Source organism: Pan paniscus, chromosome 16 (genome assembly GCF_029289425.2).
Source record: "Pan paniscus chromosome 16, NHGRI_mPanPan1-v2.0_pri, whole genome shotgun sequence".
Classification (NCBI taxonomy): Eukaryota; Metazoa; Chordata; class Mammalia; order Primates; family Hominidae; genus Pan; species Pan paniscus.
In genome coordinates this window covers 63,741,160-63,756,089 of record NC_073265.2, presented here as the reverse complement: position 1 = coordinate 63,756,089, position 14,930 = coordinate 63,741,160, and positions in this window count along the sequence as shown.

Sequence of the window (14,930 nt, the reverse complement as noted above, 5' to 3'; positions counted from 1 at the left end):
TAATTAGCTGGACATGGTGGCTGTAGTCTCAGCTACTCAGAAGGCTGAGGTAAAAGAGTTGCTTGAGCCCAGGAGATCGAGGCTGCAGTGAGCCATGACCATGCCACTGCACTCCAGCCTGAGTAACATAGTGAGACCATGTCTCAAAAAAAAAAAGAAAAAAAAAGAAAAAAGAAAAAGAGAGAGAGAGACTGGCAAGTTGCAGAGAAGTATGTAAAATAAAATCATTTTGAAAAAACTGAACAATGATTTAACCTTTTGAAAACCAAGGCGCCCCACGACCATGCATGGCTAATTTTTGTATTTTTGGTAGAGACAGGGTTTCGCCATGTTGACTAGGCTGGTCTTGAACTCCTGATCTCAGGTGATCTGCCCACCTTGGCCTCCCAGAGTGCTGAGATTACAGACATGGGCCACCGCACCTGGCCCCAATTTCCTATCTTAACAATAAAGACAGTTATTATACATGTCCTATCTTCAGACTAAAGTTTAATTTTGGCTTTTTTTTTTTTTTTTTTTGAGACGGAGCCTCGCTCTGTTGCCCAGGCTGGAGTGCAGTGGCACGATCTCAGCTCACTGCAACCTCCACCTCCCAGGTTCAAGCAATTTTCCTGCCTCAGCCCCCCTAGTAGCTGGGATTTCAGGCATGCACCACCATGCCCGGCTAATTTTTGTATTTTTATTTTATTTGTTTATTTATTTTTTGAGACGGAGTCTCACCCTGTCGCCCAGGCTGGAGTGCAATGATGCAATCTTGGCCCACTGCAACCTCTGCCTCCCGAGTTCAAGCGATTCTCCTGCCTCAGCCTCCTGAGTAGCTGGGATTACAAGCGCCCGCCACCACGCATGGCTAATTTTTTTTTTTTTTCAGTAGAGACGGGGTTTCACCATGTTAGTCAGGCTGGTCTCAAACTCCTGACCTCGTGATCTGCCCTCCTCAGCCTCCCAAAGTGCTGGGATTACAGGAGTGAGCCACCACGCCCAGCCAATTTTTGTATTTTTAGTAGAGACAGGGTTTCGCTATATTGGCCGGGCTGGTCTCGAACTCCTGACCTCAGATGATCCACCTGCCTCGGCCTCCCCAAGTGCTGGGATTACAGTCGTAAGCCACCGTGCCTGGCCTTCATTTTGGCTTTCTTTGGTAATTTTTTAAAGTTACATAGTAAGAAAAATTCTACAGTACTTGTTAACTGAATATCATGTACTGAGCACTTCATTATCATTTAATCTTCACAATAGTCACCACTTAACAGGTGAGAAAATGGATGCTTACAGTTCAGTAAATTGTGTAAGATTAAGTTACATGTTATAGGTAGTAGAGCTGGGATTTGAACCCAGGGCTGTCTCATTGTAATCATGCTGTTAGGTCACCATGTTATAGTCCTCCTACCTGTGTAAGTATTGGACTTGTAATCACTTGAGTTTATTTTTCAATATGTATTTTACAATAGTAGACCACAGAGAATCAATAGAGCATATTATCTTTGTAACTTGGCTAAAAGAATCTAAGGGAAGTACTAAATTAAAGAATAGAACTAGATAATGCTGGACATGTAGCTGACCTTTGCATTTGCAGAGTGCCAATTGAAAGAACTTGAATCGGCCAGGTGCAGTGGCTCACACCTGTAATCCCAGCACTTTGGGAGGCTGAGGTGGGAGGATCACAAGGTCAGGAGTTTGAGACCAGCCTGGCCAATATGGTGAAACCCCATCTCTACTAAAAATACAAAAATTAGCCGGGCATGGTGGCGGGTGCCTGTGGTCCCAGTTACTTGGGAGGCTGAGGCAGGAGAATCACTTGAACCTGGGAGGCAGAGGTTTCAGTGAGCCTAGATGGTGCCACTGTACTCCAGCCTGGGCGACAAAGCGAGACTCCGTTAAAAAGAAAGAACGAGAGAGAGAGAGAGAAAGAGGGAGGGAGGGAAGGAAAGAAAGAACTTGAACCAAGGACAATAGCAAAGGACTGTTAACAAACTAAATGTCCATCAGTAGGGAACGGGCAAAATAACATGTGGTACTTAAGCTATTCAAAAAGCAAACATAGTAGCTCACTACTATAATCCCAGCACTTTGGTAGGCCCAGGTGGGAGGATCGCTTGAAGCCAAGAATACAAGACCAGCTTGGGCAACAAAGCAAGACCCTGTCTCTACAAAAACTAAAAGATTAGCTGGGCATGCTGGTCCACACCTGTAGTCATAGCTACTGGGGAGGCTGAGGTGGGAGGATCACTTGAGCCCAGGAGTTTAGGCTGCAGTGAGCTATGATGGCACCATTGCATTCCAGCCTGGGCAACAGTGTAAGATCCTGTCTCCACTGCCAACGCCCCCCCCAAAAAAAAGCAAAAATAAAGAAAATTAAAACAAAGAAGTTATTTTGTTTGTTTATTTATTTATTTATTTATTTTTGACGGAGCCTTGCACTGTCGCCCAGGCTGGAGTGCGGTGGCGCAGTCTTGGCTCACTGCAAGCTCCACCTCCCAGGTTCACGTCATTCTCCTGCCTCAGCCTCCCGAGTAGCTGGGACTACAGGTGCCCACCACCAAGCCCAGATTTTTTTTTTTTGTATTTTTAGTAGAGATGGGGTTTCACCATGTTAGCCAGGATGGTCTCGATCTCTTGAGCTCATGATCCACCCGCCTTGGCCTCCCAAAGTGCTGGGAATACAGGTGTGAGCCACTGCGCCCGGCAAAGAAGTTATTAATGTACTGATACAGAACACTTACCAGGAAATTTAATGAAAAAAAAACAAAAAACAAAAAAACAAGGTTCACTACAGGGTGTTTAGTATGTTACCATTAATAATTATTGTTTAAAAGGATATACATATATAGTCATGTTGAACAAGCATGACTCATGGGGTGTGTATCAGTTAATAATAGGTTAAACTACTGCGACAGATCCAAAATATGACTCAGTAAAATACTTAATTTCTTGCTCACCTAACAGTCCCCGGCGGATATTCAGGTCAATGGGGCCACTCTCCTCCACTTTTTTCATTAAGGGGCCCAGAAGCTGTCCATCTATTATCCCCTGGGTCAGGTAGTGACACACATTGGTTCCACTCACATTACATTGGAGAAAACCGTCACATGACCACACTCAAATTGAATGGGAGTATGGGAAACAGTCTTGTTGTGTGCCTAAAGAGAATAATGACTTTTGGTAGATAGCAAGGGGTCGCTGCTACAGTCAGCCTCTCTGACCAGCAAATCTCATACTCACCCTTCTCCCAAGAGCTATGACAAAAACTTCCATTCATTTATAGGATTCATATCAGAATCTGGATTGTGGTCTTCTGTAATTGGCCTGAGTGAATTTCCTCATGGTCCAGCAATCTATGAACTAAAAGCCAAGTGGTTGCCACTTTCTCCCACCCCAAAAAACCCACCTACCCATCTACAATGATGAAGCAGAGACACGAAAATGGCAATAGCAAATCCTATTTGGAAAAGGGAGAATGGGAAAAACCCAACCTTCCTGTCCAAAGCAATTATGGAGTTCTGCTAGATATGCATTATGAAGACATCCTTTCCTGGCAGTGGATGAATTTCCTAGATTAGACCAGATTTTGCTCTTTAGGAAAAATTATCCTGGCATTGTTCTCCTTCCACCCTTGTTCTGCCCTCTGGCAAGTTCTTCCTCAGCCATTGTTCTTCCTGGCTTTGTGTGAAGTGGGGTGCCTGTCCTCCTTGGGAAATACACAGCCTTGAAAGCCTCCTTCCTGATGTTGCAACTTTGGATTTCCAAGTGTTACTTTATGGTTTTACTTATTTATTCGGACCAGGCTGGGGAATTTTTGGCAATACAGTTCACTCAGAAACTTTTTGGATCGATTTGCCTCAAAGCAAACAGTATCTTGTGCCACAACAGTATCTTGTGCCAAAAAAAAAAAAAAAATATATATATATATATATATATATATATATATTTTTTTTTTTTTTTTTTAAAGAGAGGGTCTCATGCCATCGCCCAGGCTGGAGTGCAGTGGCACCATGTCAGCTCACTGCAATCTCCACCTCCCGGGTTCAGGTGATTCTTCTGCCTCAGCCGGGATTACAGGTGCCTGCCACCATGCCTGGCTAATTTTTTTTTTTTTTTTGAGACAGAGTCTCGTTCTGTCACCCAGGCTGGAGTGCAGTGGTGTGATCTCAGCTCACTGCAAGCTCCGCCTCCCGGGTTCTCGCCATTCTCCTGCCTCAGCCTCTCGAGTAGCTGGGACTACAGGCGCCCGCCACTGCGCCTGGCTAATTTTTTGTATTTTTAGTAGAGACGGGGTTTCACCATGTTAGCCAGGATGGTCTCGATCTCCTGACCTCGTGATCTGCCTGCCTCAGCCTCCGAAAGTGCTGGGATTACAGGCGTGAGCCACCGCACCCGGCCAACCTGGCTAATTTTTATATTTTTAGTAGAGGCGGGGTTTTACCATGTTGGCCAGGCTGGATTTTTTTCAAGACATAAATATCAACTTTTGCTTATCTCTTTCTTTCTTCACTCCATGCCTCTCTCTCTCAACTTAATGGCAGTTACAGTGAGGCCATAGGAAACAATAGGTTTAGGTAAGAGAAAACACCTTTAAACTGTTCTTTGCAGTAGTGCTGAATTCCTCTGTTTAATTGAAATACCTTAGTGGACCTGTGTTTCTCAAAGCCTTTTCAGTCTTTTTTCCTGTTGTTGGGGTTCAGCAGCTTCTCCAACCCTACAAGGCCCCATTGCTGGACTCCTTTTATTCCTTTTCATTTCACCTGCAAGTCAGTATGTTCTTACCTGAGCTTATCTCTTACTATATCTTGTTAAACACAGCAAGGAATGACTAACACACACGAACATTCTGACTCATGGGCCATGGCTTCAGAATACCATGGAAAGAAACAGAACATTTTCCTTCTCAATTGGTATCCCTGTTAAAAATAGACACCAAATAAATAAGTTTCATGATGTCTTGGAAATTGCTGTCATTAAGCAGAGGCCCACACTTTAAAAAAATGAGAAGAAATGCTTTAGCAGATCTTTATACTTATAAGTTGCCCTGTCTGAAGTCTTTAAAAGTGAGTTCTTTTAGCAACAGAATGATGATGAGCCCATGGAGAGGTTCAAGAATTCCATCATCTATGCACACTATTGGGTTATAAGATCCATGAGGACAGCCTCCATGTAGCACCAGAAAAGTTCAAACGAACACTTACAAAAGCTCTCCATAGAACAGTTTACCGCAGTGGGGGTGATATGGTTTGGGTCTGTGTCCCCACCCAAATCTCATGTTCAACTGTAATCCTTAATGTTGGAGGTGGGGCCTTACAGAAGGTGATTGGATCATGGGGGTGGTTTCTCATGGTTTAACATCATCACCCTTGGTGCTGTCATCATGATAGTGAGTTCTCATGAGATCTGGTTGTTTAAAAGTACGTGGCACTTCCCCACCACACTCGGTACTGCTTCTGTCATGTAAGCCTCCTGATCTCGCTTTGCCTTCTGTCATGATTGTAAGTTTTCTGAGGCCTCCCCAGAAGCGGAGCAGATGCTGCCATGCTTCCTGTACAGCCTGCAGAACCATGAGGTGATTAAACCTCTTTTTTTTTTTTTTGAGACACTCACAGTGGCTAAGAAACTAATGGACTTTGTATTCCCTACAGGAGCTATTCTAATTTAATTGTGTAATGATAGATAAACTTATTTTACTGGGGCAATTATTCTTGAGCTATGTAAAGCATTGCCTGTCATGTCAAAGCCTCGTGCTCCTTACCTCTCAATCATCTAGAAAAGTCAAAACCACAAAAGGAATACTAAGCTTAAATTAACTAAATTATCAGACACACTTGAGTTCCCATGGCCTTAAATACTGTCCTTTGCTCTATGACTCTGTGTTCTGCCCATTCAGGAACCCATAGACTGTCTCCCTCTGATTCGGCCACTGGCAGGCAGGCCCATATAACTAGGAGTCCCTCCACCCATACTTGATTCTAATCTCTTACAGGCAGATCTGGCTGCCTTTTCAAGCTGCCTTCTGTGTTATTTTGACATGTCACTATCATTCTTTTTTCTTTTTCTTTTTTTTTTTTTTTTGAGACGGAGTTTCGGTCTTGTTGCCCGGGCTGGAGTGTAATGGTGCGATCTCGGCTCACCACAACCTCTGCCTCCCGGGTTCAAGCAATTTTCCTGCCTCAGGCTCCCAAGTAGCTGGGATTAGAGGCATGTGCCACCATGCCCGGCTAATTTTGTATTTTTAGTAGAGATGGGGTTTCTCCATGTTGGTCAGGCTGGTCTTGAACTCCTGACCTCAAGTGATCCGCCACCTCAGCCTCCTAAAGTGCTGGGATTACAGGCGTGAGCCACCACACCCAGCCTCATTCTTTTTTTTTTTTTTTCTTTTTTTAAAAACAGAATTTCATTCTTGTCGCCCAGGCTGGAGTGCAGTGGTGCAATTTCAGCTCACTACAGCCTCTGCCTCCTGGGTTCCAGTGATTCTCCTGCCTCAGCCTCCTGAGTAGCTGGGACTACAGGTGTGCATCACAAAGCCTGGCTAATTTTTGTATTTTTAGTACAGACGGGGTTTCGCCATGTTGGCCAGGCTGGTCTCGAACTCCTGACCTCAGGTGATCCGCCCGCCTCAGCCTCCCAAAGTGCTGGGATTACAGGCATGAGCCACCGCGCCCAGCCCATTCTTTTTTTTCTTGGAGACAGGGTCTTCCTCTGTTCTTCAGGCTGGAGTGCAATGGTGTGATCATGGCCCACTGCAGGCTCAACCTCCTACCTCAGTCTCCCGAGTAGCTGAGACTATAGGTGTGCGCCACCACACCTGGCTAATTTTTAAGTTTTGTGTAGAGATGGGGTCTTACTCTGTTGCCCAGGCTGGTCTACAACTCCTGGGCTCAAGTGATCCCCCTGTCTTGGCCTCCCAAAGTGCTTGGATTACAGCTGTGAGCCACTGAACCCAGTTTGTCATGTGTTTCTTTTTGCACAAATGAATATATACATGTGTATTTTCTTATTTCCCCCTTTTATTTCTTACCCAGAAGGGAAGGTAGCATACTACAAGATCATATATATATATATATATTTTATATATATATATATATATATTTTTTTTCCCAAGAGATAGAGTCTAGCTCTGTGCAGTGGTGCAATGGTGCAGTGGTGCAATCATAGCTCACTGTCGCCTTGAACTCCTGGGCTCCAGGGATTCTCCTGCATCAGCCTCCCAAGTAGGTGGGACCACAGACACACACCACCACAGCTGGCTAATTTTTTAAAAACTTTTTGTAGAGACTGTGGGTGGGACAGGTGGTCTCACCATCTTGTCTAGACTGGTCTTGAACTACTGGGCTCAATAGATCCTCCCACCTCAGCCTCCCAAAGTATTGGAATTACAGGTGTAAGCCACTGTGTCTACTGTATACGGGCTTTTTATTATTCCTGTTTCTGTTGTTGATACTCTTGCCTTTAGTAAACTCCTCGTATACAACAATTACTTATCCACAGTTAGCCCACAGTCTAGCCAGATTCAGTTGCTGGGTTGCACTCACTTCCCTTTATGTTGTATAATTCTTTTGGGTAGTAATCCCCTCAAGTGGTATCAATGACTTCATAACGAATGAAGTTATTATGAACTCTTAACATAATTACTGATAATCACCATCACAAACCTTATATTTCTAAGCCACCAATACCAATATTGTCATGCCTAAAGTAGGACATTTTTGCTTACACAGAAATCAAACTAAAGGGCCTAAGGTGGGGACCAGTTCGTGTGTTCAAATTTTTGCAGCACTGACAGCCCAGGGGAAGAATCACTGGTATGGTTTATCTTAAAAAATGCATAACCTGTACAACTCTTACCACAAAGGCATACCAAAGCATTATTTTCAGATATTTTAAGTTAGTTTTAAAGTGAAGTAGACTCAGATTCATTATCTCTCCCAGGATCCATAATGAGAGTTCTGGATTATCCTGGCCTGAACCCAGTTCCTAGGTGACTCCTAATGAGTGGTACTTGCTTTGTGGAATAAAGAACTCCTGGTTACTCCCTGAAAATTGGCAATATGTTTCTATTTATGGCAACTGATTCCTGTATTAAGAATCATTCATGGCCGAGCACAGTGGCACATGCCTGTAATTTCAGCACTTTGGGAGACCAAGGCAGACAGATTGCTTGAGGCCAGGAGTTTGAGACCAGCCTGGGCAACATGGCGAGACTCCATCTCTACTAAAAATATAAAAATTAGCTGGGCATGGTGGTGCCTGTGGTCCCAGCTACTTGAGAAGCTGAGGCTGGAGAATCACTTGAACCCAGGAGGCTGGGGTTGCAGTGAGCCAAGATCACACCACTCACTCCAGCCTGGGCACAGCAAGACCCTGTCTCAAAATAATAATAATAATAATAATAATAATAATAATAATAATAATTCAGGACCTCACTCCTAGACCCTTTTGGTCAAAATTATCTAAAGAGAAATCCGTTTTTAAAAAAACGGTCTCAGCTGGGCGCGGTGGCTCAGCCTGTGATCCCAGCACTTTGGGAGGCTGAGGCGGACGTATCACGAGGTCAGGAGTTTGAGACCAGACTGGCCAATATGGTGAAACCCCGTCTCTACTAAAAATACAAAAATTAGCCAGGCGTGGTGGTGTGCGTACCTGTAGTCCCAGCTACTCGGGAGGCTGAGGCAGAAGAATTGCTTGAACCCTGGAGGCGGAGGTTGCAGTGAGCTGAGATCGTGCCCCTGGACTCCAGCATGGGTGGCAGAGCAAGACTCTGTCTCAGAAAAAAAAAAAGGGTCTCTCTGTTGCCCAGGCTGGAGTACAGTGGCACAAACATGGCTCACTGCAGCCTTGACCTTCTGGGCTCAAGTGATCCTCCTGCCTCAGCCTCCTGAGTAGCTGGTACTACAGGCATAGGCCACCGTGCCAGGCTAACTTTTAAACGTTTTTTGTAGAGATGAGGTCTTGCTATGTTGCCCAGGCTGGTCTCAAACTCCTGGGCTCAAGCAATCCTCCCACCTCAGTCTCCCAAAGTGCTGGGATTACAGGTGTGAGCCATTGTACCTGGCCTAAAGGGAAACCCTTTCATTACTTTCTTTCTTTTTTTTTTTTTTTGAGATGGAGTTTCACTCTTGTTGCCAAGGCTGGAGTGCAATGGCATGATCTGAGCTCACTGCAGCCTCCGCCTTCCAGGTTCAAGCGATTCTCCTTCCTCAGCCTCCCAAGTAGCTGGGATTACAGGTGTGTGCCACCACACCTGGCTAATTTTTGTATTTTTAGTAGAGTGGGGTTTCACCATGTTGGCCAGGATGGTCTCGAACTCCTGACCTCAGGTGATTCACCCGCCTTGGCCTCCCAAAGTGCTGGAATTACAGGCATGAGTCACCGCATCCGGTCCCTTCATTTCTGTTATAAGCAATTAAACCTTGGCATAAGAGAATTTTGAAAATATTTTTTGTCCCCAGAGAGCTTCACACCATGCTTTACAGGGGGCACATATATTTGAGAGAATTCTTCAAGTTTATGACTGTACAAATGACTGAAAGCTTAACAAAGACCTTCTAAGCTTTAGACTTATTGCAAGAAGGCAGTCAGCCAAAATAGAGCGCCCATGACATATTCTCCTTATCTCACCAAAAGGAACTTGTGCTGTGCTAAAGGAAAATATTGCACTTGTATTTCCCAAGATGTCTCAGAGATTTTCAACATTAGCAAAGAGATTAGAGAAACTTCAAAAAATTTCAAACGATAACAACCTGGTCAATATTCCTTTGTCTGGGCCAGGCACGGTGGCTCATACTTGTAATCCCAGCACTTTGAGAGGCCAAGGCAGGTGGATCCCTTGAACCCAGGAGTTCGAGACCAGCCTGGCCAACGTGGCGGAACCCCATCTCTACCAAAAGTACAAAAATTAGCTGGGCTTGGTGGTGCACACCTGTAGTTACAGCTACTCACTCAGGAGGCTGAGGTGGGAGAATCACCTGAGCCTGGGAGTTCGAGGCTGCGGTGAGCTGAGATCATGCCACTGCACTTCAGCCTGGGTGACAGAATGAGACTCTATCTCAAACAAAAAACATTTCTTTGTCTTATCCCCATACTTCAGGTCAAAAAGAGGGTTTAATCTGTGAAAACTTGGATCATGATTTTGGTGCACTTTCCAGTCCTTCCTTATTCTACTAGTTGTAGGCTGGGTATGGTGGCTCACACCTGTAATCTCAGCACTTCGGGAGACCAGGCAGGCGGATCACCTGAGGTCAGGAGTTTGAGACCACCATGGCCAACATGACGAAACTTCGTCTCTACTAAAAATACAACAATTAGCGGGGTGTGGTGGCGCACCTGTAATTCCAGCTACTAGGGAGGCTAAGGCACGTGAATTGCTTGAACCCAGGAGGTGGAGGGTGCAGTGAGCTGAGATTGCACCACTGCACTCCAGCCTGGGTGATGGAGTGAGACTGACTCTAAAAAAAAAAAAAAAAAAATCTAGTCCTGTGTGTGTGTGTGTGTGTATTTTTAAAGACAGAGTCTCCGGCCGGGCACACCTGTAATCCTAGCACTTTGGGAGGCCAAGGCGGGTGGATCACCTCAGGCCAGGAGTTCGAGACCAACCTGGCCAACATGGTGAAACCCCATCTCTACTGGAAATACAAAAAATTAGCCAGGCATGGTGGTAGATGCCTGTAATCCCAGCTATTTGGGAGCCTGAGTGAGGCAGGACAATCACTTGAACCCGGGAGGCGGAGGTTGCAGTGAGCCAAGATTGCGACACTGCACTCCAGCCTGGGCAACAAGAGTGAAACTCTGTCTCAAAAAAAAAGGACAGAGTCTCGCTCTGTTGCCTAGGCTAGAGTGCAGTGATGCGATCTCTGCTCACTGCAACCTCTGCCTCCTGGGTTCAAGAGATTCTCCTGCCTCAGCCTCCCTAGTAGCTGGGATTACAGACGCCCCCCAACACGCCTAGCTAATTTTTGTATTTTCAGTAGAGACGGGGTTTCACCATGTTGGCCAGGCTGGTCTCGAACTCCTGACCCCAAGTGATCTGCCCACCCCGTTCTCCCAAAGTGCTGGAATTACAGGCGTGAGCCACTGTGCCTGGCATACATTTTAATGTTGTATTTATATACTGTCTAGCTGGTGTCCAGAATTTTAAACTCTACTGTGTGTTGGCTGTCTCATCAGATGGTGCAACAGATGATCTTGAATCAAAAACAAAATGAAATCATGATGATCACCACAGCCACCATTTCACCCCCGAAGGAAAACCATGTCAGTGGACTACATCTAGAGTTCTAGACCAGGGGCTAGCAAACTATGGCCAATGAGTTAAGTCTGGCCCACCACTTGTTTTTTTAAGTAAAGTTTTATTGAAACACAGCCACACCTATTCATTTACGAATCATATGTGCTGTTTTTGTGCGACAGCAGCAGAGTTAAGTTGTTACGATAGAGTCAGTAGGGCTCACAGAACCTAAAATATTTATGTTTTGTCCCTTTACAGAAAAACAGTTGCCCACCACTGTTCTAGACAATATTTAATGGCCTCTTCCATGACCTGTCAAGTAGGGGCAAAATGGGAGATGACAATAGAAAATTCCATTCTTGCCTGAAGAACCTACCTGATGTCTGCAGGCATTTACACAGGAAACTATAAGATGAATCAATATCAGTCTTGGGCTGAATCACCTGCAGTCATCAAACCTTACATCAATAGGTCACCTGTTCTTGAAACCTATCTAATCAGTGACTAACCCTACTCACTTTGAGCCAAAACCAATCACTTATATTTTCCTAAAATCCCATATAAACCTATTTTTTACTTTGTTCACAGGGATTACATGTATCTTTGCAGTTCTCCCTTGCCCAGCAAGAAATGAATTCTACTTTTGTTTTCCAGATTTGAAGGATTTGTGATTCTTTTAACATGAGCAAAACTAAAATATAATGCCTTAACAAAATAGAGGTTTATTTCCTGTTCACATAGTAGTCTTGGACAGTTGTTTGGCTTGGTGGGGCAGCTCTCCTCTTTGCCATCATCCACAGACCCAGGTTTCTATCTGTCATCACTTGAGCCCTTGTCATCATCTACTTTAAGTTGGCAAAAGGTGGGAAAAAATAGAAGAGTGTTATGGGTGGGGGTGTAGTTATAGGCCAGTTCTGCAAGTCATACCCATCGTATTAACCCAAACCTGTTTTGCATTTCACTGGAAAAAATGTAATAAAAAGATTATACCCAACTGGGCGTGGTGGCTCAAGCCTGTAATCCCAACACTTTGGGAGGCTAAGGCGGGTGATCACTTAAGGTCAGGAATTCGAGACCCGTCGGGCCAACATGGTGAAACCCCGTCTCTACTAAAAATACAAAAATTATGCGGGTGTGGTGGTGCACGCCTGTAATCCCAGCTACTCGGGAGGCTGAGGCAGGAGAATCTCTTGAACCTGGGAAGTGGAGGTTGCAGTGAGCCAAGATCTAGCAACTGCACTCCAGCCTGGGCAATAGAACGAGACTCTGTCTCAAAACAAAACAAAACAAAACAAAAGATTATACCAACCTGCAATGTATGCTGGGAAACAGAGCCTAGCTTTGTGCCTAAAGGATAGAATGCCTATTAGTAGGGAGTCTCCACTACAGCGTATGAATCAGAAAAATCTTAACTTTCATCTTTCACTGGCCTTTTAATGTATTCTTTGGGGCTAGTTTTCCCGTGCCCCCTTAGGTGAAACCATGGTCAAATCCCTCAACTTTTCTGGTTACTCATAAGTATTAAAACTCTTCCTAGGTTGGGCGCAGTGGCTCACGTCTGTAATCCCAGCACTTTGGGAGGCTGAGGCAGGTGGATCACCTGAGGTTAGGAGTTCGAGACCGGCCAGGCCAACAAGGCAAAACCCCATCTCTACTAAAAATACAAAAATTAGCTGGGCATGGTGGCACATGCTGTAATCCCAGTTACTTATAAGGCTGAGGCAGGAGAATCGCTTGAGCCCAGGAGGTGGAGGTTGCAGTGAGCCAAGATCACGCCACTGCACTCCAGCCTGGGTGACAGAGAGAGACTCCATCTCAAAAAAAAAAAAAAGTCCTGGCTGGGCGAGGTGGCTTACGCCTGTAATCCCAGCACTTTGGGAGGCCAAGGCAGGTGGATCATGAGGTCAAGAAATCAAGACCATCCTGGTCAACATGGTGAAACACTGTCTCTACTAAAAACACAAAAATTAGCTGGCCGTGGTGGCACACACCTATCGTCCCAGCTACTTGGGAGGCTGAGGCAGAAGAATTGCTTGAACCCAGAAGGTGGAGGTTGCAGTAAGCCCAGATCACACTACTGCACTGCATCCTGGCAACAGAGTGAGACTCTGTCTCAAAAAAAAGAAAAAGAAAAAGAAAAAGAAAAAAAAAGTTCTCCTGTCATGCTAGTTTCCCAAATAATATCAGTTAAGTGATTAAAAAAAACTTCCAGCCCCCTCTAACATCCATTACTGTAAAATTCATTTATACAGAGGCTCCACCCTCTTTCCCAGATTGGGCCTCTATGAGGTGGGTCACCTACTATGGAAAAGGAGTGTGTGGCCAGCTCAGCTCCTTCCTCATTCAGTGCTTCCCCTCCTCTCCTCCTCTTGCTAGTCACTGTCTCTGAGACCCTCCAAACTGGGTGGCTGCTAGTCCATCTGGTGCCTCTGTAGATTAGGAATATGTTCCCCTTCTGGGTGTATGCAGCCCCATGGTGAGAGAACTGTACCTCTGTGTGAATTAGGAAAACACTGCTCTTATTCCAAATAGATACAACCCCATGCCAGGGCATACAGTTTGGAGAATGGAACTCAGACTGGGTTGCAGCCACCATATGTGCCTTCATTTAGGCACCCTTTAGCAGTGAATGAATCACACAGCCATAAGGCCTGTTAAGGTTGGAACATATGGAGAAAGTAATAAAGGAGACGGTAAAGTTCACACTTGACTAGTACTGTCATGAATGGCATCTGTACTCTGGCAGGTGTTTAAGGCTTACTCTTTTTGTATGTGGGCTGTATTTCTGAGTTCCTTAAAGCTTTCTCCTCCCATCATTGGGGATCTCATCTCTGCAGTTTCTTTTTTTTTTAAGTTGGGGTTTCACCATGTTGGCCAGGCTGATCTCAAACTCCTGACCCCAAGTGATCCACCCGCCTTGGCCTCCCAAAGTGTGGGGATTGTAGGGATGAGCCACCGTGCCCCGCCTGCAGTTTCTTCTGCATAAATGAATACATGGCTTTTCTAGTTGTTTATTTACAATTCTTTATCGAGACTCTAGGCATCTGGTGCTATGCCTCCACCTTCCTTCTTTTGAAGTCCACTTACTTTCCCGGCAGCTTTCTTTTTTTTTGAGATGAGGTCTCCCTCTGTCACCCAAGCTGGAGTGCAGTGGTGCGATCTTGGCTCACTGCAACCTCTGCCTCCTGGGTTCAAGTGATTCTCCTACCTTAGCCTCCTGAGTACCTGGAATTACAGATGCCCACCACCATGCCCAGCTAATTTTTGTATTTTTAGTAGAGACGGGGTTTCACTATCTTGGCCAGGCTGGTCTTGAACTCCTGACCTCAGATGATCTGCCCGCCTTGGTCTCCCAAAGTGCTGGGATTACAGGCATGAGCCACCACACTTGGCCTGCAGTCTCTCCTGCATAGATGAATACATGGCTTTTACAGTTGTTTATTTACAATTCTTTCTCGAGACTCTAGGCATCTGGTGCTACGCCTCCGCCTTCCTTCTGCTGAAGTCCACTTACTTTCCAGGCAGCTTTCTCGAACAGGATCCAAGGCAATGCTTCTCCAGAGCTCTTGCATGTTTGTATCATACTTAGATTAGAGAAAATATGTTCATTTGACCCATTGTGGCAAGTGCTGCTATATCCCAAATCACAGCCTCTTCTCTACCCCACAGGATGCCTGCATTAACCCTTAACCCTTTACACATCCCAGACAACTCAGAC